Source organism: Callospermophilus lateralis, unplaced genomic scaffold (genome assembly GCF_048772815.1).
Source record: "Callospermophilus lateralis isolate mCalLat2 unplaced genomic scaffold, mCalLat2.hap1 Scaffold_62, whole genome shotgun sequence".
Lineage (NCBI taxonomy): Eukaryota > Metazoa > Chordata > Mammalia > Rodentia > Sciuridae > Callospermophilus > Callospermophilus lateralis.
The window spans coordinates 1,648,972-1,673,374 of NW_027514663.1; the positions used below are offsets into that span (position 1 = coordinate 1,648,972).

The following is a 24,403-nucleotide window of genomic DNA, read 5'->3' on the forward strand; positions in this document are numbered from 1 at the left end:
TGAGGGTCTCCTTCCATTTCCATGCAATTTCCCTTCTCTCTCCCTTTACCTCCCACCCCTCATCCCTATTTAATGTTAATCTTCTAGAGAAGAAAACAATTTTGAAAAAAAAATTATTATTTTTTTTGGTACCCAGGATTGAACTCAGAGCACTCAAATACTGAGCCCCATCATCAGCCCTATTGTTACATCTTATTTAGAGACAGGGTCTCACTGAGTTGTTTAGAACCTCATCATTGCTGAGGCTGGCTTTGACTTAAATATTCTCTTTTCTCAGCCTCCCAAGGTGCTGTGATTACAGGCATGTGCCACTGCGCCTGGCAAGAAACTGATTATTTTGCAAATAACATCCTCCTATTATGTTTCTTTTAAACAAGATTTCCAGGTTGTATGAATTACCATGGCACTATGATCTAGAAGTATTACTCCATACTATTGGGTTTTTCAAAGAAATGTTTTCTGAAAAGATGAAAATGAGAACTTGGGATCAGGCGTTAACACCCAGTTACTTATCTGGATTCAACAGGTAAGTCCAGGAGGACTTCCAAGCTTGATGCAAGCCAATAGATCAGGAGGCAGAGGCAGGAGGATCAAGTTCCCAGGCCAGGCTCAGCAACTTAGCCAAGACTCTATTTTTAAAAGGGGTGGGGATGTGGCTCAGTGGTTCAACAGCCAGGTTCAATCCCTGGTACCCCCAAAAAGGAACAGTACAGCGAGAGAGAACCACTAAGAAGACACAAGACCCACCTTACTCATACAGAACAAATTATTTGGGGGAAGTAAGCTATTTAAATCCCTTTATTTGCCTCATAATAAACAGAAAAGATATAAGAACACCTAACAATCCTAGCCAGGAAATGTCCAGAGACTACAATGTAATAAAGAAAATAAACATTATTTAAATCTACTTTGGAATGTATTCTGCTGCAAAGGAACCATCGCAGTCCTAGTCAAAACACACATAAACCAGATGCAGTGGCATGTGCCTGCAATCCCAACAACTCAGGAAGCTGAGAATTGCTTCAGGTCAGCCTGGGCAATTTGGCAAGACCCTGTAAAAGGGAAAAACAATTATGAGGCTAGGTTTACAAAATCTGGGATGTTATAACACTGAGATGAACAAATTAATTAGAATAACTTTTAAGATGGTTTCATCTGCAACACAATAAGACAGGAAAAATCTGACTTCTGCATGATCTCTTCACCCTTCCTACTTAGGCTACTTTCCTCATGGAACATGGGAGCCTAACCCTACCCACTGAACCCAATGAAGTCCTCACTCCCTCAGGAAGCAGTATGTGCCTCAGTCCCACAATTCCACACAGGAAGTACATGCTTTAACATACCTAGTGATCTGCAAAGAAATGTTTTGTTAGGATCCTCTTCTTCTCCAACCCCTTCTCCTAGAAAAAAAAACCACTCACTCACTGTGCTCCACTGGGTAAAGGTGCTACAAGAATGGCTGCAAGCTGCTTAGAGCAGCCCTGGGCACTTTCCAGGTGAGTTCCACCAAAGAAAGACTTGGAACATTTAGCTCTTGTGGATTTTCACTTGATTTTTTCCAAAATTTCCTCAGGAAATTCTACACTCCCCTTCAACACCTTTAAAGAGGGAAGGGATTGCAAAATAATAGGGGAAAATCTTTAACACACCAGAATAATAATTTGATAGCATCTGCTTAAATTCCTATTCAAAGTTTACAATAGCCAGATGCCATACAGTTCCTTGCTTTTCAACCACCAACCAGTCAACAAGGGTATAAAACAATTATTTTTTTGATTTCTTACAATCAAATACTGCCAACTAGCATTACTTCTACTTATGCATCATTAAAAACAAAGGATCATTCCTTAGTATTTTTAATGATGAATTATATAACAAAGTTAGAACTTAATATGCACCCTGATTAATTATGTAAACTGGTAATTTTTTTAAAAAAAGCGTAACGAATAATTTGGTTCCTTTCTTCATAAAATGGAAATTTAAATATTTCTCCTGATAGTCTTGAGGTCAGCATTATGTTATTAGTGCAAAATGTGGGTATTAGTTTCATCTAGAAAAGTGTGTATCCTATACACCTTACTTAAACAAACAAAATGTGCATAACAAAATGCATACAGTCAATGCATGATAGAAAGCATGTTTCAAATATATGGCAGGCCCTCAGGCCACCATATTATTTAGGTTTTACATTATCATTTATGGCATTATAGATTAATTATACATAACATGCTTTTATACATTTTAACCCTGAAGAGAAATAATTGGTGATTGAGAAAATTATTCTAGGTAGCCATTTGGTTTGCATCGGGAGAAAGTGAATCTCCAAGAGTTTACTGTCTGTAAGGTGGGAACCATTAGCTCTAGTGGGTAGATCAGCTACTCAATATATTTCATAGTGACTGATTCTCACATCCTGGCAATGCTGCTCCTGCCAATCAGCCAGATGGTAAATCACATCTGGAATTACTCTTGTATGTGGTTTTCCCTTTTTTATTGTTCCTTCTTTTCTGGATTAACTGTGTTGCTGTATTTCTTCTGATCTCTCCAAAAGCCTTCCATTTCAATTATTCATCAGTCCTTTCAGAAAATCCTTAGACAGATCCATAAGTGGAAGTTGTGGAGATGGAAAATCCAAGGGAGGAAGATTGGGTATTGGAATATCCTTGGCTTTCCCAATATTTGCTGCAAATTTGTGCCAGGTTGAAGAAGGTGTAGCAGTGTCCGAATGTAGTGGCAAGCTCTATAACGCTGACTTTTCTATAGAATCAGCATCCACATCCAGCTCCTTATCTACTGGACCTTGTACAAGTCTTGCTTTTTCAGCTTTTAGTGCTTTATTTTCTTTACTTAATCTTTCATTCTCAGCCACAAGGAACTCCACATGCCTTTTCAAATCTGCAATTTTGGTTGCCTGCTTCTCAATAATTGTTTTATCATCCTTCGGGGCTTTGCTTCCAATACATGGTTGTGTTGGCTCACTCTTTTGCTGAAGTAAAAATAATAGTGTTTCTGAATTCCTGTTAAAGACTCCATGAATCTCAGAAAGGTGTTTTTCTGTACAAGGGCTGTAGTTCTGAGAAAGAAGGGGACGCTGACCCTCTGCATCCTCAGCAGAGGGTGTGTGAGATGCCTGAAGTTGGGTAGCTACATCCTTGTCTGTGTTCTGAGCTTTTGATCGTTCTTCACACTTTGCCCTTTTCCACTTCTCCTGGATGAGGAGGGACTGTTTTATGTGGCTATCCCTTTTTAATTCCAGTGATAAATGAGCCTATTTCACAAAAGGAAAATTACAATTTGCAGAGTTAAATATTGGAAGTCTTTTTACTGTTAATATATGCTATTCCAAGAGCCTTTCTGACTTAACACTTAAAATTTTTATACTGTTTGTGATTTAATAAAGATTCAATAACAATATCAAAATAATATAAATTAGAGAATGGTGTATTTTTTTTTTACTTAAGTGAAAGCACCATTCATTAAATTGAAGTCCTAATCTCAATAATTCAGACTTTTTCTGACTGTGCCTTACACTTCCTCCATCTGCAATGCCATGCCATTTGTAATCATCCTAGAATTGGAGAAATTCTTTCTCTTTAGAACTCAGTTCTATAGTAACCAAAATGAAAAGTCTTCCTGTTAAGAGAGATTTAGAAAGCTCAATGCAGGCAGATACCAATAGCAGGTTCTATAGTATCAAAAACACACAGTTAAAATATCCTATGATTCAGTGTTAAGAAGTAAGTGGGTTTTCAATGCCACTGATATCCCTCTCAGAAATTATCTCCTTATTTCAATTAGATATATATGTACTAAGTACTTCCTAGGTACCTGAAATTTTACAATCAAGAAATCAGAAGCCAGGTTGGGTGGCACATGTTTATAACCCCTGCTACTTAGGAGGCTAAGGCAGGAGAATCACAAATTCAAGGCTAGCCTGGGGAACTTACCAAGACCCTGTCTCAAAATTTAAAATAGGGCTGGTGATGTAGCTCAATGGTAGAGCACCTGTCTAGCATGTATAAGGCCCTGAATTCAACTCAGACCCCTGTTAAAAAAAAGATATTTAGATAAAGGTATTTTTTAAACCTCAACAAGCCTTCCCCTAGCATAAGAAATAAAGTCACTGGTGAAACAAATTTTGAAGTTAAGAACTTTTTAACATAAGGCAGGGCGCATAGTGGTACAAGAAGCCTGTAACTCCAACCATTTGGGAGGCTTAGAAAGATCAAAAGTTCAAAGCAAACTTGGGAAAATTAACCAGACCCTGGTCACAAAAAAAAAAAATAAACAAAAAGGGCTGGAAAGATGTGGTCCACAGGTAGAGCAACCCCTAGGTTCAATCACCAGTAGAGGGAGGAAAGAAGTCAAAAATAAAGAAAGAATTGTCTAAGAATTCAAGAACAGACAAATGGGAGACTTCATATTTAAAAAATCTTCAACAAGCAGATTTATCCAATTGAATCCAGTCATGGTGGTGCACACCTGCAATCCCAGGAGCTCAGGAACCTGAGGCAGGAGGACCACAGTTTCAAAGCGAGCCACAGCAACTTAGGGAGGCCTCAACAACTTAGCAAGACCCGGTCTCTAAATAAAAAAAAATTTAAAAAGCTTGGGATATGGCTTAGTGGTTAAGCTCCCCTGGGTTCAATACCAGGCACTAAAATAAACAGCCCAACGATGTTCAAATATGAGCTACTAACAGGATGCAAGTTTCAGCATGTCTAAAAGAGCAGGAATGAAGCTGGGGGAGAAGGTTGTTTCTGTATGCCATTATATCAACAGTTCACTTAGTTTTCACATTTTACACATTTATAATATAGCACTTAAAGACCTACATTTGATCCCCCACCATCAAACAAAAACAGAAACCCTGCAAATTTTACAATTAAAGAACTTAAAAAGGGGTAAAATGCTTTTTTTACACACAATTCAAGTCTCCATTAAAAAATCTTTTTAAAATTTTTCTGTAAACCTTAAGAACATGTCTTACCTGCTCAGACTTGGTCAGCTTCATAGCATCAGAAAGATATGCTGGCCAAAGAAAGAGGAACATTAATATATGAGTATCATCCTATAATTACTGGGTAAAAGAAGTTTTAATACTTCTCATACAGAAAAAAATGATCTTACAAGCAGTAATGCTATGATTAGGTTTTGGAGGGATTTTTTTTTTTTTTGCTTCAATACTGGTGAATGATCCCAGTGACTAAATAAGGGTTAAAGCTCTTCCACTGAGCTACATCCATAGCCCTTTATACTTTGAGATAGAGTCTTGCTAAATTTCTGTGATTGGCCTGGAACTTGTGATCCCCCTGCCTCAGCTTCCCCAGTCTTTGGGATTACAGGCATTCGATAACTTAACTGGCAGGTTCTATGCTTTAAAATCCCTATGGAAGGGCTGGGGATGTGGCTGAGTGGTAGAATACTTGCCAAGCATGTGGAGACCTACATTTGATCCCCACCATCAAACAAAAACAGAAACCCTACAGATTTTACAATTAAAGAACTGAAGATGATTTCATTTGAAAAATAATGTTAAGGAAGGATTAAAAAGTAATAAGAACCAGGCAGGTATAGTAGTATATACCTGTAATCCCAGCAACTCAGAAGGCTGAGGCAGGAGGATTGGAAGTCTGAGCCAAGCCTAGACAACTTAGACTTTGTCCCCAAAAATATAAAAATAGCTGGAGATATTGCTCAGTGGTAAAGCATGCCTGGCTGGGTTCAATTCCCAGTACTTAAAAAAAATTAACAAGAACCTGTTAGGTACTTAGTCCAAAATAACTCCCATTTTGAAAATTAGCACCTGGCAATGAAGCATGACCTTCCTTTTAGGCCCACCCCCAAAGACTCCCTAACTACCAAAACTATAGCAATGGTACCAAATAACAATCACAGTGTTTTTTAACTACTCCCTTGTACCTGACTATATATTTAAAAGACATTTTTCTCCAGCAGGCTGCAGCACCTTACAGAAGGGCAGTCTAGTAGATAGTATCTGTCAATAAACCTTTGCTTAAACTAAGATGTATGTTCCATGGATATTTGCCCCATCTACCCTAAAAAACCTTTCAGACCAGGTGCAATGACAAGCACCTATAATACCAGCAGCTCTGGAAGCTGATGCAGGAGGATCTGAAGTCCACAGCCAACTTCATCAACTTAGCAAGGCACTGTCTCTAAAAATAAAAAAAGGGCTAGGGATGTTGCTCAGTGGTTAAGTACCCCGAGTTCAATCCCAGGTACCAAAAACAACAATAACCACAACCCTCTAATCTCAGGATCAAACTCTGGGTGACTTACTTTGAAGTAAATTCTTACTTTTCCTCTTTTGGAAGATTGCTAAGAGTCTGCTATGGTTTGAATCTTAAACGCCCCAGGAAGCAAGCGCAAGTGTTGAAGGTTTGTTCCCCAGCTCCTGGCATCATGGGAAGGTATTGGAATCTGTAAGGGGTCGGGCTTAGTTAAAGGAAATTGGGTGACTCAGGGTTTAACATGAAAGGCATATGTATCCCCATCCCCTTTCCCTCTCTGCTTTCCATAACCATGAAGTGAGCAGCTTTGCTCTACCACATATTTAACCATGATGTTCTACCTTGCCACAGGACCCAAAACAACAGGGCTAATAAAACATGAACTGAAACCATGAACACATGAAACCTTTCCTCCTTTCAAGTTGAATCTCAGTTATGAAAATCTACAACAGAAAATTGGTAACAAAAAGCAGCAAAGTCTTTGCTATCACTATACCTGATAGTGGCTGAGAAATCTTTTAAATTGAGATGGAGGAGGTGTCATGGCTTAGAGATGTTGACTACAGAAAGCTTGTAATGTTGTAAACAGCTTAAAGTGCAATTCTGGTGGGAACTCAGAAGACCAGAATGCTGATAAGAATGTGTAAACTAAAGGCCAAGCTCATGAGGTTTCAAACAGAAATAAGGACCCTATTGAGAACTGGACTAGAGGCCATTCATGTTACATTCTGAAAAAGAACTAGTATTCATTTTATGTATATCAAGATTCTGTAAGGCTGAATTTGAAAGCGATGGACTAATTAACTTGGTGGAGGAAATTTCAAGGCAGTGGTCTGTGTTTAGCTTTCAATTAATATACCATTGAGAATGGGAACAAAAAAGAGAAAAGAAAGATTTGAAAAACTTTAGTTTAGACAGAAAAGTAGAACTTTTAAAGTTGTGGCCAAGTAAGGTACCAGTGCTAAAGAGATCAATGCCATTAAAAAGAAGCTAAGGACTTTGCACCTCAGGAATCAGCAAGGCCCATCATAGACTCAAAGACTTTTATTTGATAAGAGAGCCCAGGGGAGCCCTACACCCACAGAACCAGGGAATTGTTTTCCTTGTGTTCATCTTTCAAAGGAATCAGACTCTGCCATAGCTGTTGTTGAAGCAGGTCTTTTACTGCTCCAGCTGGTAGCAGATTTGTCATCCATACAATGGTGCTTTTGCTAAAATGAAGAATACAGGAGTTATTACATGGGATCCTGGGGGAATCCCATCAAAACTTCAATCAGCATATGGCAGTCAAAGCCCCTGCCAAGTAGCCCCTGAGAAGGCAATGTGTGAAGCTGTGAGAGTGAAGCTAAAGATGCAATGGAGACCCCAGTAAGTCAGAGATGCCAGGAATGTAGAATGCTTGCCAAGGGAAGTAACAGGCAGAGAGTAGAGCCAGCCAAAGTGAGTGGCCACATGCACTACAGTTGGCAAATCCAGAAACAGGACTGCCTAAACCCTTTGGAGTTCACATCATTTCACTGTGTCCCAAAAGCAGCACACGAAGCTACAGAACTCAGTATTTGCCCTGCTGGGTTTCCATCTTGATTTGGTCAAATCCCTTTCTTCTTTCTGCAGTCCTATTCCTCACATTTGGAATGGGAATGTTTATTCTATGCCACTGAATGTTACAAGTATATAACTTGTTAAATATTCCAATGGCTCAAAACCAAGTTTGCCTTGAGTCTCAGAGTAGACTTCGGATTTGGACATTTGAGTAATAAAGGAACTGTTAAGACTTTGGAGACTCTTTAAGATAGAATAAATGCATTTTGTTTCACAAGATGGACATAAGCTTCTGGGGCCAGCAGCAGAATGTTATGGTTTAGAACTTGAATGCCCCCTTGAAGGCTCATGTGTTGACAGTTTGATCCCCAACTGATAGCATTATGGGGAGGGAGGTAACAAACTCTGTGGAAGGGGATGTGTAACAGAAGGAAGTTAGGCCATGGAAGGCATGACCATGAAGGGGATACTGGCCCCATCTTCTTCCTCTCCCTCTGCTTCTCAAGGCCATGAGATGAGCAGTTTTCTTCACTACACACTCCCTACCATTAATTTTGATACAGGGCCTTGTTAATTTACCTAGGGCCTTCCTCAGTTGCTGAGGCTAGATTTGAATTTGCAATCCTCAACTCAGCCACCCAAGACACGTGACACAAAAAAATGATGGGTCTGAATGACCATGGACTGAAACCTCTGAAATTGTTTAAAAAATTCACTTTTTCTCCTTCTACATTGATTTTCTCAGGAATTTTGACAATGTCAAAAACAACACAAAGAACTAATCATAAGTTCTATAAATATTCAAACTCATGGTACATTTTGAGGTTTATAATATCAATCTGTTTTTCATTTTGTGCTGCTATGGATTTCTTCATTTACTTATTTTTACTTACATTCTGTATTTCATTTTGTTTCTCTGTGAGACATTTTAAATATGTTTTTGAACAAGATGGGATATAAATAACATTAATAGTGGATCTATTTCTTATATTTTGTTGCCTGATCTTTATTTGTATTTTAATGATTTTCTGATTTCATGCTTAGAAGTGTCTGCTAGGTTCTACCATTCCTAAGAAGCAAATTAATTAGACATTCTTGTCCAAAGAAAACTAGGTGATTATAGTTTTGATCGAGCCTTACATGCCAGATTTACATTTTTCTTCACTTTGTTCCTGTATTAATTTTGCATAGCTTGTGTATTTTTCTTCATTATCATTTAAATTTATTGAGATGTTCTATCTGCTCTGCAACTGTTCAGATACATTGTGGATGAATTTTCTTAGTTATTACCACCTACCTGCATAAATTTTTTCTCCTTGTCCGAACTACACTTTGCTTTACCCACTCCTTTTTTTTTTTGGTACCAGGTTTCAAACCAAAGGGCACTTAACTACTGAATCACATCCTCAGCTCTTATTTTTTATTTTATTTAGAGAAAAAAAGACCTTGCTAAGTTGCTTAGGGCCTCACTTTTGCTGAGGCTGACTTTGAACTCACAATCCTCCTATCTCAGCCTTATGAGCTGCTGGAATTACAGCAGTATGCCTCAGCATAAGCTGTTTTATCTACTTTCTTATCAAATAGAATAGCTTTTGCAAAACTCAAGAAATGCCTCCCTTTGTAGAGCCTTAAAACAGTATAATGCAGTAGTGCATACCTATAATTCCACCAGCTAGGGAGGCTGAGGCAGAAGAATCAGGAGATCAGAGTTAGCCTCAGCAATTTAGTATAAGGCCCTAAGAAACTCTGTGAAACCCTGTTTCAATTTAAACAATGGCTAAGGATGTAACCAAGTGATGAAGTGCCCCTAGGTTAAGTCCTAAGTAATAAAAAAATAAAAAATAAATAAATAAATCTCACAACTGGGAGTTGGGGCAGGGGCCACATGGGGTATAAGATATTGAAATCTGGGGCACTTAACCATTGAGCCACATCCCCAGCATTTTAATTTTTAATTTTGATACAGGGCCTTGCTAATTTACCTAGGGCCTTCCTCAGTTGCTGAGGCCGGATTAGAATTTGCAATCCTCGAGTAAGCCACCCAAGTCACTGGGATTACAAGCATGTGCCACATGCCTGTTTTTTTTTTTTTAGAGAGAGTAAGAAAGAGAGAGAGAGAGAGAATTTTTTTAATATTTATTTTTTAGTATTTGACAGACACAACATCTTTGTTTGTATGTGGTGCTGAGGATCGAACCCGGGACGCAAGCACGCCAGGTGAGCGCACTACCACTCGAGCCACATCCCCAGCCCACACATGCCTGTTTTTTATTTGGAATTTTTAAAGGTTATTTTAGAAGGATAAAAAAAAACTTTCAATCTGATTGCATCATAATAGAATAATAGATTTCCTCCACAAATTCAAAACAGGAACAAATGCTCACCAAGGGAAATTTGGTAAAAGAATAGGCATCTCAGGAAAAAAGAAAACTAACAATTCTGATTAAATTGCTTCCTCCAAATAGGAAACAAAGCAAATATTTAAAGTAGATATTAAGAAATGATGGGGACAGGAACTAAGAAAATCTGAAGAACCTACTACTTCTTCGAGCAAGGCATGGTAGTGCACGCCTATAATCCCAGAGACTGGGGAGGCTGAGGCAGGAGGCTCACAAGTTCAAAGCCAGCCCCAGCAACTTAGTGAGGCCCTAAGCAACTCAGGGAGACTCTGGCTAAAACTATGAAAAGGGATGGGATGTGGCTCAGTAGTTCATAGGCAACTTCAATCCCAGGTATCAAAATAAACAAAAAAACCTATTGTGAATAAGTCAATTTAGAATACAATGAGCTCATTCCAACACATCAATGTTGCAACTCTAATACATGGCTATTTTTTAAATATATATATATTTTAATTTTAGTTGGACACAATACCTTTATTTTACTTGTTTATTTTAATGTGGTGCCAAGGATCGAACCCAGTACATCACACATGCCAGAGGAGTGTGTTACCCCTAGGCCATAAAACCAAGTCTAAACTCCAAATCAGCCCAGTTGGATTTACTAATCACATTAAGTTCTATCTCCATGATTTAAAGCTAATGATTTAACAAGCTATCATCTTTTCTAACCTAAGAATGTCACAGAATTTAGGCCAGGTCAGGGTGATATTTGAAGCCCTAAAGCAGTTTCAATTATTCAAATATCAGATTAAGATGAATGCAAGTCTTTTCACTTTATTTATTCAGTTAGCTGGAATCTTTGGTTTTGTTGTTGTTGTTTTGGTACTGGGAAGTAAACCCAGAAGCATCTCAACCACTGAGCTACATCCCCAGTGCTTTCTTAATTTTTATTTTGAGACAGGGTTGAAGTTGCTTAGGGCCTTACCATGTTGCTGAGGCTGGCCCTCAATCTACCAAATTGCTGGGATTATGGATGTGTGCTTATGGAACTCATATGTAACATGACTTAGATAGTTAAACAATATGTTGCTTTTGTAATGACTAAAATTTAATAATTCAATGGATAACAAAATATAGTTTAGGAAATATTTAACAATACTGAATTCAAAAGAGTTAATATTGTATAAAACCCCCATAAAACTCACCATAAAATATACAGCTTTATGTGGTACCTGCCATGTGCCCATCTTGCAGCACAAATGTCAAGTATTTGAAATTCAGACTCCTTTAAACAATATTTACTATGAATTGGCAGACTTCTTGGAATTGGCTCATAAGTCTTTAGGAATACAGCTGTGTATAAGAACTATATACCAAGGTGCCATTTATGCCATCTTCATGTTTCAGACAGAAGACTGGTTTAGGAGAAGCTGGGAAATGCATCATATTTGAAAAATACTCTTAAGCTAATTTTCTGGGTGATCAGCAGAATGATCTAACATGCATATGCAGGACAACAAACACTACTGTTGTGATTTCCATTCTAAATAAAGTGGTCAGAGATACTGGGAAAAACAAATTGCTCTCATTTTTACAATCAATATTTCTTAAAAAGACAACTTACCCACAGCCTTCTTGTGACAAGAAATAGCCTCTTCATATTTCCCTGCAGCTAATAAACGGTCTGCTCGTCTGCTCTGCTGATAAGCCTAGAAGACAAACATCTATAAATTACTATTAAGTACAAAACATGACTTTAGAAAACAACAATAGAGGTTGAGTTGGAATACCTACTTACTGTAAGGCTTTGGGTTCTATCACTAGCAACTGCCCCCAAAACAAACCAACCTTTTAACAAGATAAATGATATTATTTGTTGTCACACCTCAAGTCATCATTACAGCTGTATCTATATCAGGATCTATGAAAAGAGTAGATCGAACCTAAAACTACTGCATCTAAATAAACCCTCTCCCAGTTAACATGAGGCACTTCAATGACCCACATTCTTCAACTCCAGAATGTTAACTAGAAAGAGTCACAATTATAGTCTGTTACTCAAAATGTTTTTTTTTAATTTTTCAAACTTCTTTCAAAATAAGAGTTATTTCATAGACAATTCCATTAGTCTTAGGGTAGGGAGAGTGAGCATGGAATGAATAGACAAACTCTAGATAGGGCAGAGGGGTTGGAGGGGAAGGGAGGGGACATGGGGTTACAAATGATGGTGGAATGTGATGGTCATTATTATCCAAAGTACATGTATGAAGACACAAACTGATGTGAATATACTTTGTATACAGCCAGAGATATGAAAAATTGTGCTCTATATATGTAACAAAAACTATAATGCGTTCTGTTGTCATATACAAATAAAAAATAATAATTATAAAAAGCTATTATCAGAGAACCACTTATCATATGGTAAAATTTAACTTTTATTATTATCAGTTCATTCTTCCATTTCAACATAAAGCTGCTATTTGTCTCAGAAATGAGAAATCTGTACTGGGCATGGTGGTATTTGCCTATAATCCTAGCTCCTCAGGAGGCTGAGGCAGGAGAATAACAAGCTCAAGGTCAGCCTCAGAAACTTAATGAGATGCTATTTCAAAAAAAAAATAAAATAAAAAGAACTGGGGACGTAGTTCAGTGCTAAAGCACCACTGGGTTCAATTCCTGGTACCATTTTAAAAATTAAAGAAAAAAATGTTTGCACTTGAGGCATTATGATACCAATACGTAGTATTAAAATGATTTTTTTAAAATCAGATACAACTCACCAAAAGAACAAAGGGTAACTACAAAATTCTATAAGCAAATGACTTAAGGATCCCTACATTTAAAGGTAAACAGATTAAATAAGCAATACTGGCCTTTTATTTATCTATATATTTTCATGGTACTAGGGATCAAACCTAGGAGCACTTTACCTCTGAGCCACATCCCCCAGTCCTTTTAAAGTTCTATGTTAGGGCCTTGCTAATTTGTTTTAGGGCCTCAGTAAGTTGTAATCCTCTGGTCTATGCCTCCTAAATTACTGAGATTATAGGCATGTGCCATCATGTCTGGCTATTGTATGAATTTTAACCACAGAGTCAGACTAAGCAAAAAATATGTTCAAAACACATAAATGTTTTCAGGTATCTAGAAATGACAAACTCTGGGGAAAGAGAATATACATAATGAAAAAAAAGTAGTAGATACAAGAAGTTATGAATAACATTATTTTTCTAATGAATATATTCTGATATTATTGTTAAGGCTTTTCCTTGAATTTCCACAGACCATCATAACAAGGAGTGGCACAGTGTAGACCTACCCCTACCAAGAATCAGGGACTCTGGTATCAAATTATTGCTCTCCCACTGAAAAAGTTAATTTATTCCAACCCTCAGGGCCCATTTGCTGACCTATAAAATGATGATTTTGGACTAGATCCATGGTCCTGAAGTTTTAAATGGAATTCAAATCATGAGAACTAGGTGAAGATGTAAATTCTGGGTCATTAGGTTTGGAATAAGGCTTAAGATTTTACAGAGGTATATAGCTAGTTTTATAGCTGCTGGATCACAGACACATTTTAAGAGGCAAAAACAAGATGGTATTTGAAATTACTGCACTCTAGTACTGTCTCTATAATCTTTGTGCCTTTGGGGACTCCAATCACTTTCCACCTTGTGCTATGGGTATTTGTTTGCCTCCATAATTAAACTTCAAGCTCTGATGACAAAATAAATGGTTACTTGAATTTCTGAACAAGAACAAAAAGTTCCCAATAGGTGAAGTCAGGACTTCTTAGCTCTCCCATCTTCCCTAAAACTTCCCCATGGAAAAATCTAATCTCCAACTCTGCCCATTCAGGATTTTCCTCTCAATATAGACTCAGATATAACACTTTCTAATAAACACACTCATCAATTTAGGTTATTTCAAACCACAGCAAATTCCTTTTTTTAAAGTATAGTTACTATTAAATTCTTATTAAACATCTACCAAGTGCCGACAGGGTAGAGCTGAGGTTCCAGCTTGAACACTTGTATAAACACATGAACTTGGCTTTAACTATCTGTTTCAATTTTCTTATCTATAAAATGAGTGTTATTGTGAAAATTAAACTAATTAGAACACCCTAAGTGGTTTTTTATACTAAGTACCATGATAGACAATAAAATTGGAATGTTTTTTTTTTTTTTATCACCAAGAGGTTGACAATGAACAGTGGGACACACCTGTAATCCCAGTGACTTGGCAGGCTAAGGCAGGAGGGGCACAAGTTTAGTATCAGCCTCCAAAATTTAGAGAGGCCCTAAGCAATTTAAGAGAATCCTGTTTCAAAACTGGGGCGGGGGGGGGGGTTAAAAAATAAGCCAGACATGGTGGCACATGCCTATAATCCCAGAGGTTAGGGAGGCTGAAAAAGGAGGATCACAAATTCAGAGCCAGCCTCAGCAATGGTAAGGCACTCAGTATATCAGTGAGACCCTGTCTCTAAATAAATTACAAAACAGGGCTGGGGATGTGGCTCAGAGGCTGAGTTCCCCGGAGTTAATCCCCAGTAATCAAAATTAAAAAATAAAAATAAAAAATAAAAACCTCTGGGTGATGTGGTGCACATGTGTAATCTCAACAATGCAGGAGGCTGAGGCAGGAGGATCTGAGTTCAAAGTCAGCCTCAGCAATTTAGCGAGGCCCAAAGAAACTCAGGGAAATCCTCTTTCTAAATAAAATATTTTAAAAAGACCAAGGAGATGCGGTTCCATGGAAAACACCACTGGGTTTAATCCCATGTACCCCCTCCTCAAAAAGTGATAACAGACTACACTAAAGTACATATTTTAATAATTAAAGATACTTCAGGAAACCTATTTTGGTAGTAATTTTCTTATTTTTAAAAAAATCATTAAAGATTTCCCATTTTAAAACTGATCTCCTTAAATACTGTTCTTAATAGAATCAAGTCATTAACAGTAGCTATGGTGTGATGACGAAAACCTGTAATCCCAGTTGAGGCAGAACTGTAATCCAAGTCTCAGCAATGTAGAAAGGCCCAATCTCAAAAAAAAAAAAAAAGAAAAGAAAAAGAAAAGTAGTACATGTATAAATTTCTGTTATTTCAAAGTAAAAATTATGAAAATTTTATAATCCATGAGTCCTATCTTACAATAATCATAATGCCTTGTCCATTAGACACATAAAGAATCCCTTCCAGATTTTTGTTGGGTATTTTTGTTTGTTTTATGTGGTGCTAGAGATTGAACTCCAGGCCTTGTGCACGAGAGGCAAGCACTCTACAAACTGAGCTACATCCCCAGCCCCCAAATTTCAATCTTAGAATCAGATACAAAGTTAATAATGTCTCAAGAGGTTGTAAATAATGTGACATTCAGAAACTTGGAAACACAGGTAGAAACAGTTCTGTAAAGAGAAGTGAAACAGTCAGCCTAAAGAGTCAGAGACTCCTGTCTGAATCTGAGGCTCCCTATGTTCTTAGACACATGTATACTATACCCCTGCTTTTCCTGCTCCTTTGTTTAGAGTCCAATAAATCATCTCTTTTTGCTTAAGCTGATTTCAAATGGGTTTTCCTCATTTGCAACCAACAAAAACCTAGCAAATATAACCTGTTACTAAGTGGCTGATGTCACTAACAAATATTTTCTTTCTACCTCTACCGGCTTTGTTTTTGGAACTGAGGATTGGACCCAGGAGCACTTTACCACTGAGCTACAGCCTCAACTCTTTTCACTATTTTTTTAAATTTTGAGACAGGGTCTCAAAATTTCCTGAGGCTGGTCTAGAACCTAGAATTTTACTACCTTAGCATCCCAAGTTACTGGGATTTACAAGAATGTGCACCTGGCTATAGGCCACTTTTAAAATACACATTCCACACTGCACTCTTACCCAAAGGAAAAAAGTATTATCTTCTATAACCTTCTATTTATTAGTGCATTTAGGGGAGAGCTGTAAAGACAAATGAAAAGAAACAAAATGCCAAAAAGTACACAGAGGAAAATATACCATACTCCTGACTTTATAGTAGGGTTGTCTGTTGGGAGTCATCCACTTCCCCCTTCCTTTCTTAATCAATAGAGTAAACTACAAACAACTAGCAAGTAGTGTCTACAACCAGTCAGCATTGAAAAGACTACTAAAATTACATTTAAGATACTCAAGTCAGGAGTGGTGGTTTCAATCTCACAAACACTATCCACTCTAAATTTCCATGTTTTCATCTGTAAAATGTGCAATACCTCATATAGTTATTAGGAAGACAAGATAAATAATATACGTAATGCTAATCCCATTACTTAGTAATTGCTGGAAATATTTTAGTGCTCCACTGCCTTTTCCTAGAATATTTCCATTAAGCCCAGCCTCATTTGTGATAGAAGGTTACTTTTCCCTAAAATTTTCAGGGCAACAACAAATGGATTCAAATAGCCCTCTTTACCTTAAAAATTTCACTGCATATAATATAAGAAAGTCACAAAGACTCCAGGAAAATACAAGGCTATTCCTCCTTGGACCATCATATAATTATTTTTCTTGGATTAGAATCTCAAAAGCAAGTGGATTCATTTACCTCAAATAAAGAGACAACTGACTACTCTGGAGGGAAGCTCAGTTACTCAAGAAACATTCCAAACACTTAAGAGACAAACATGTAGGAAACACTTTGACCTGCCTTTGCAGCACAGGTGAGTAAATCATGACCAATGGTCATATGTAAATTAAAACCTTACATCATCTCCCAAACTGGAAGCAAACAAACCAAGAAATAGAAATAATCTCACATAATTTTTTTTTCCAGTACTGGGAAACTAAAACACATTCTACTAGTCCTTTCTCCCAATTTTGTAAAATTTTAAGACAAGGTCTCCCTAAATTATCAAGCCTAGCCCAAGAAACCTCAACCTCTCAAATTGCATGGATTACAGGAATGTGCTTTGCACCATTTATCTCACATTAAGTTTTAACATATGTTACCAGCTCACAATACCAAAATTAAATGTACGAAAAGAAATGCCTAAATAGACACTAAGAAGTTTTATATTACAATCTTTCCATATTGACAAAAAGGAGAGGAAACCCTTTGGGGAAAAATAATAATAATAACCAGATGAAACAAACATATTCAAAGTTGAAAGACTATTTTTTCTTCAATGGAAGTGAAATTTATTTTTCTTTTTAACAACTTTTGGGGGAAAGATGCATTATTTGTACAAATTTCCTTTATTTCCCTTTTATTGGAAATACTGGGGATTGAATCAGGAGAACTCTATCACTGAAACATTGAGACACAGTATCTCTAAATTGCAAAGGATGGTGTCAAATGTGTGATCCTCCTGCCTTAGCCTACCAAGCTACTGGATTACAGTTATGCACCACCACTCCCAGCTTGTTCTAGTTAAACATTGGAATGACTATTTCAAATTCTTCCATATCTTAGAAAATTTAATTGTGAGAAATAAGCCTTAGGGCCCTTACTGTAAAACTAACATAAATGAATCAATACTACAGCAGAGGCAATACATGCTGACATAGGATCTACAGTTCAATATAGATAAGGGCCAAGGTGAAATGAAAATGAGAAAATTAATAGAGAAGCACTGCTAAAAAAGCATCCAAAGCATGAGTTTGATCAATATTTTACTCAGTACCCAAGAATATATTAGGTCAATACCTAAGTAATTACTTAATTTCTCTCAATGTAGGTTTATCTGTAAAACTTTGAAAAAGTTCTTACTAAACCCCAAGAATCCCTGAGGACACATGATTATAAATCCATGTAATAATAATCCTGTACTAAGTCCTTATACAATGAACTTGGACAATACTAGAATGTGCTTAGCAAAATTTTGATAGAGGCCTCTCAATTTTACTTAGTAACACAATTATTTGTTTTGTTTGGTACCAGAGACTGAACACAGGGGCACTTAACCACTGAGCCACATCCTTTTTATTTTTGGGAGGTACTGGGGATGGAAGGCAGGGACACTCAACCACTGAGCCACATCCCCAGCCCTATTTTGTATTCCATTTAGAGACAGGTCTCAATGAGTTGTTTAGCTTTTAACTGGCTTTTAACTCCCAATCCTCCTGCCTCAACCTCCCAAACCCAGCAGCAGGAATTACAGGCATGCATCACCATGCCCTGCTATTATTATTATTATTATTATTATTATTATTATTATTATTATTATTTTTTATTTTGAGACAAGGTCTTGCTAGATTGCTTAGGGCCTTACTAAATTGCAGAGGCTGGCTTTGAATTGCCGATGTTCCCGCCTCCAACTCCAGAGCTGATGGAATTATAGTTATGAGCCACAGAACCTGGCTCACTTTTAAAACCCTTCAAGTAAATATTAACCTCTCTTCCACTATTATCTTCCAATAAGTAGCTAGCTAATAAATCATATCTTTCAAATCTCAAATGATTTAAGAATTCAAGATGCCAAACATGCTACTTGCCACATAGTTTATGGATTATGAAATTGAACTAATCTTTTAAATATAATTATTTCAAAAGATAACACAAGCCTGGCATGCTGAAGCATGCCTGTAATACCAGTGGCTGGGGAGGCTGAGGCAGGAGATCTTGAGTTCAAAGCTAGCCTCAGCAACTTAGCAAGGACCTAAGCAACTTATATTGACCCTGTCTCTAAATGAAATTACAAAAAAGGGCTGGGGATGTGACTCAGTGGTTACATGCCTGCTGGGAGCCATCAGTCAAGTAGGCATGACAATTTTTTTGCCAGCGTACCCCCATGTTTCTTTAGTGGAAGGACTCATGGAAATAGGACATTTTGCAGCAACATTGCATGTAAGGTGACCTTGCTCAAGGACCTGGGCAGATCCGTGTTTAGGGTGTTCCCCGTTTAGAATAGGGCGTATCCTGCTGCCTGAGTTCCCCTTGAGTTCTCACGGGATTCAGAATATATTTGGGAGACAGAAGCCCAGTGGTGGTGGATTTGGGCAGAGAACATGGATTTCCCCGTAGAGGCCGGTGACAGTTCAGGAATAAAGAATTGCTGTTTGAATCTACAAAGCTGTGAGTGGCTCGTGATTTGTGCCCAGCCAGACTGCGGCACATGCCCCCACTAATTTTTCCTAAACTGCTGACTCTGTGCTTTATTTTTACCACAATCACCAGTTTCAGTCTTCTCCTAAGCCATGACACACCTGTAGAGCAGCTGACTGGGGCTATGCGGCAGGCTGTAGCCAAATAAAGTGAAGCTAACTGGAACTGAACCAGTGGTCATTTTGCAAGGACACTTGAACTTTGAAGCACTTTGTAAATGGCTGATTATTTCTAATACCCCTATTAGGATTCAGTATTGAGTCACCCAAGTTTCATTGCAAACTATGTCACCTTAAAACAAGAAAGGTACAAGACAGTTTTCTGGCTTAAAAAAACTCCGTAATGTAGTCCAAAGTTTCTAAGGGTAAAAACAAAGGGGGGAGGGGATGGGAGAGGGGCCAAAGTAATAAAACTGCAAGAGTTTCTCAGAACAGCTAACCTGCCAAAGTTAAGTTGGAATAATAACTTCAGATGATACCAGTGACTTTGAACCACAGCCACCGGTTAGAATCTTAGGCTTTAAAGCTCACCAAATTCAAAACTGTATAAGTGAGACTTTAAGTTATGGGCTTATGGTCTCATTATAATAATGGCTAACTCATACTCTACTATGTATCAGATACAGTACTAAGTGGTTTGCACTTATTTCCTCCTTTAACCCTAACAAAAAACCTGAAACAGTGAGATCAAGTAATTTGCCCCAGGTTAGGCATCAATTAAGTGACAAAGTCAGAATTTACCCAAGCAGTCTGGCTTCAGAAACTATTTTCCTAAACCACCAGGCTCCATTGCTTCTCTATATAGTGTGAACCAGTTCAAGGCTCTTCCAACACAGTAGGGTTGAGAAGTCCAATGTGAGAAATTATTCCTCCATAGTCCTTTTACCCAATTCCACCAGCACAAATAAACTGCAAGCCCATGACTAAAAAGTTCTTCCTGTCTGCAACCTTAGGTGTTCTAAGTTTTATAGATAGATAGATCTATATCTATATCTATATCTATACCTATACCTATACCTATATATCTCCTAGATTAGAAAACTCACAGATGCAGCGGCCAATCTGGAAAGAACCGTTTCTTATTGCTTAAAAGACTTTAGACAACCAGTACTTTTTCTGAGAAAAACAAATAGCTTTTATACTTTATGACGCCTAAAGTGATGAAACTGAGCTAAAAACAGAATGGTCGTGTTTTCTTCCCCCAGCTATCCCTAATTTATTCGGGGAGAAGAGAGACTATTTATGAACGCGAACCAATACAGTAAGTAGGTGAAAAGAAAACTGGAGTTAGGGGTTTTACTCCACCTCTCCAAAGTTAAGGAGCTTAGACTCAGGCCCCCTGTGTTGAAACTTACAATCAGCATTATACACAATTTCTGTCCTAGCCAAATTCCGTGCCTCCCAGGCTTCAGAGAGGCTGCTACCTGGCGTTTGGAGGCATCTCCCCCACTGCAGGAGAGGAGAGGGCCTCCCCAGGAGGCGGCAGCCCCTCGCCAGGGGCCCTGCAACAGGGGGTGCTCAAAGTCAGTGGGAGCTTCCCCACCATCTCAGAGGAGGGCAAACTCTGAGGCGGCTTTCCTGGAGCCTCTTTAAACTGAGGGCCTGCGGGTGGCCCTCAGCTTCTGTGACTGTCACTGCTAAGACTGCCCCCTGGCATCAAGGGTCTACCTGAACTCTGGGGACTGTACCCGACGACTGAGGCAAAGGCACCCACCGTGGACACAACCCTGTGAGCCACTTACCAAGTTGAGAGGTGCTTCCATTACTTCCAACGCGTGAGCAGCGTTGCCAGTACACGTAGAGTGAAGTAGAAAAAGAGCACGAGGAAGCCTTGGAGACAGCCACCCCTCAGAGAGCCCAGAGAGATTGTGGTAGGCGCAAAAAAAGAAACCACCCTACCACTTCCTTTTCCAGTGCCTGGGGCAGACCCCTGAGCATTGCTGTGGCCACATCGACTTCTGACGTCACTTGCCGGGGGCTGGTTCAAGGTGGGAGTGAGGACAATGAGTAGGTGGGGCTCACAGAAGGCGGGGCATCGGCTGATGTCTGCTTCAAGAGTTTTGTTTTGTTTTTTCCCATGAAATATCTTCTGAAAGGGTAGTCAGATGTTTTGTGAGTAGGTGCAGGCTTTTAGTACCTTAAGATGGCTATCTTCCAATATTGACTTCTCTCATTTCCTTCTCGCCTGACTTTTTTTGAAATTCACTCTGCTTAGCTACATCCTCTCTTGCACTTGTGTACCCACCTTTATCCTTGTACCTGTTGATGTTTTTCAAAAAGTAGATCTGAGGGCTGCGGTTGTAGCCCATGGTAAAGTGCTTGCCTAGCACATCTGAGGCACTGGGTTCAATCCTCAGCCCCACAAAAAAAATAAGTAAATAAATAAAATAAAGGTATTGTGTCCATATACAACTTAAAAAAGAAAATTTGAGCAAAGTTAAACCATATACTGAACTGGGCCATGATGGGAGTTAATGTGAATTATTCAGCAGGGCTCTGACTTGAAGTTGAACATAAACCAATATAATAGTATGTGTTACAAATAGACAAGTATAATGATGCATTTAACAATTATATTCTAAGCCATGGTGTTACCGGTGTTTACCGGTGATGAGTCCTTGCTTCCCCAATGTTGAAGTATAACACCAGAGAAGCATGCTGAGGCAAGGTTAGTGGAAAGTAAAAGCTTTATTAAAGGACAGAAGAAAAGACTTCTCCTGGAGGAAGAAGGGGGACCCAAGAGGTGGAATCCATGGAAGGGAGAATGTGTTACCCTTTTATAGCTAAGGTCTTTTTTTTAACTTTCCCACATTCCTGTCTTCTGTTCTGTTACCTTTCAGTGATGGAATGTAAGTGGGAAAGCCCAAAGTGTGGGGCACAGGTGGGCCAAAGGAGTATTCTGGGCAGGAAAGACCTTTGGATTAGCATCTCCAAGTTTGCTGGGAGCTGTTTCATTAACATTTATTGGGGATCCGCTCTGGGCCTTGGGGGACATTAACATTCCAAGAGTTGTTCTGCTTTTCTCTGACTCCATTCTCAATGTGGCCTTCATTTTGGATTTTACTTGATATTAGACCTGATTTACCTAACTACACAGACTACCTATCTTTAAATCAGTCTTCAATGGCACAAAACTATGTCATGAAATCCACTGACAAAAGTGATTTATGCTGCATAGATGGACCAGAGCTGTGATGGAGAATAACCTAGATGCAGTTGGGTGGTGAAGGAAATTTGCCCAGGGGTGTGCGATTTTTCAGATGGAACCTTTAAAGAGCCAGCTAAGCAAAGAGCCTTTCAAGGAAAGAAAGTGTACTGAAACTCTAAGCTTAAAAAAAAGAAGAGAAGAAAGAAAGAAAGAAAGAAAGAAAGAAAGAAAGAAAGAAAGAAAGAAAGAGACAGACAAAAAGAAAAACAAAGGCTGCAGCATCTTTATTATGGTGGAGACAGGCAAAAGAAGAAGTCAAAAGTAGTGGGAAAGTGCAGCCAGGCATGATGATAAATGCTTATAATCTCAGCTACTTCGGAGGCTGTGGCAGAAGAAAGACAAGTTCAAGGCCAGTCTGGGCAATTTTAGCAAGACCCTGTCACAAAAAGGGCAAGGGAAGTAGCTTAGTGCTAAAGAGTAGGTTAATGCAAGAAAGAACATGAATGGCCTTAAGTACCATCTCTCTTTTTCTTTCTTTCTTTCTTTAAATCAAGGGTTGAACCCAAGGGTGTTTAACCACTGAGTTATATCCCCAGCCCTTTTATTTTTTATTTTGACACAAGGCATCACTAGGTTGCATACAGCCTCACTAAATTGCTAAAGCTGGGGGCTGGGGATGTGGCTCAAGTGGTAGCACATTCACCTGGCATGCGTGAGGTCTGGGTTCGATCCTCAGCACCACATACAAACAAAGATGTTGTGTCCGCTGAAAACTAATAAATAAGTATTAAAAAATTCTCTCTAAAAAAAAAGTAAAATAAATTGCTAAAGCTGGCTTCAATTATGTGATTCCCCTCCCTCAACCTCCCAAGCTGCTGGGATTACAGGCATGTGTCACTCTAGCTGGCTTTTAAGTACAATTTTAATGCATAATGAAGCATTTAGATTTTATTCCAAAGTGCATTGGAAAATAAGTGAAAGTGTTTTTTCTTCTCCTTGTTTTGTTTTGTTTTTCTGCAGTGCTACTACTGAGTCTCAAAGGAGAAGCACCTAAATGGAGAGGTGGGACATACTTGTGACGATTGAGACACACAGGAGTCTAATTGTTCCCTTCATGCTTTGCTGCTCTGCCATTGAAGGCTTATTTTTAAATGGACATTTTTTTTAATCCCAAATCTTGGAAAAAACAGGATTGCCCTTCTTCCACATCCTAAACCCAGTTATCAATTCTTGAGCACACATCTATCTCAGGAATAAAGTAATTCAGATTTTGGGAGTTGGATCCAGAAGATCTAAGTTAAGATCTAAGTTAAGATCCAGTTAATCTCCCAAATTAACAAGTGAATTATGACCCCTATTAGGACACATCTAGAATGTACCCTTTGAATCACCTTCAAAAATCGTCTGTTCCCACTGATTGGTAGAATCACAGACTCTGGAGACAGAAGTTCCCTGTGTTTTTACTTTTCTAACAAAGCAATAAAATTTATTTTTTCCTTTTTTTCCTCTAAAACAATGTCTCATTATTCTGTTGGCAACAGGGGCAAGAAGCAAATTTTTGGTAACAGAAGAATGTCAAAGTTGAGGCAGCCTCAATAATTTAGGGAGACCTTCAACAACTTAGTGAGACCTAGTCTCCAAATTAAAAAAATAAAATGAAAATAAAAAATTCTGGGGATGCAACTTAGTGGTAAAGCACCCCTGGGTTCAATCCCCAGTACTGGAGGTTTGGGGGGCGTTGGGGGAGGAGAGTGAGAAAGAGAGCACCCAAGAACTTCTAGAATGCAGGAAACACCCATGAACATTTGACATGCAAAACAGGAAACACTTGGGCAACCCATCCATGCCCTTGACCCAGGTCCTTGCCTGCAAAAAGTAACAGGACACAAGGGAAATAAGCTAGTGCTAGAAAAACTGGTGTGAAATTGTGTAACAGCTCTGTCTTCTGTCTTCAGCCCTTAGCTATTGCAACCAATGGGTTGCTGTTTCTCCCTCCAAAAATGCCTTGCATTCTCCCTTGGATATCT

At 38.5% G+C, this 24,403-nt stretch overlaps 1 pseudogene; it reads right to left on the reverse strand.

The window, feature by feature from the left end:
* Positions 1 to 2,563: 2,563 nt before the first annotated feature.
* On the reverse strand, positions 2,564 to 20,994 carry LOC143389779 (nuclear receptor-binding factor 2-like; annotated as a pseudogene).
* Positions 20,995 to 24,403: the final 3,409 nt, after the last annotated feature.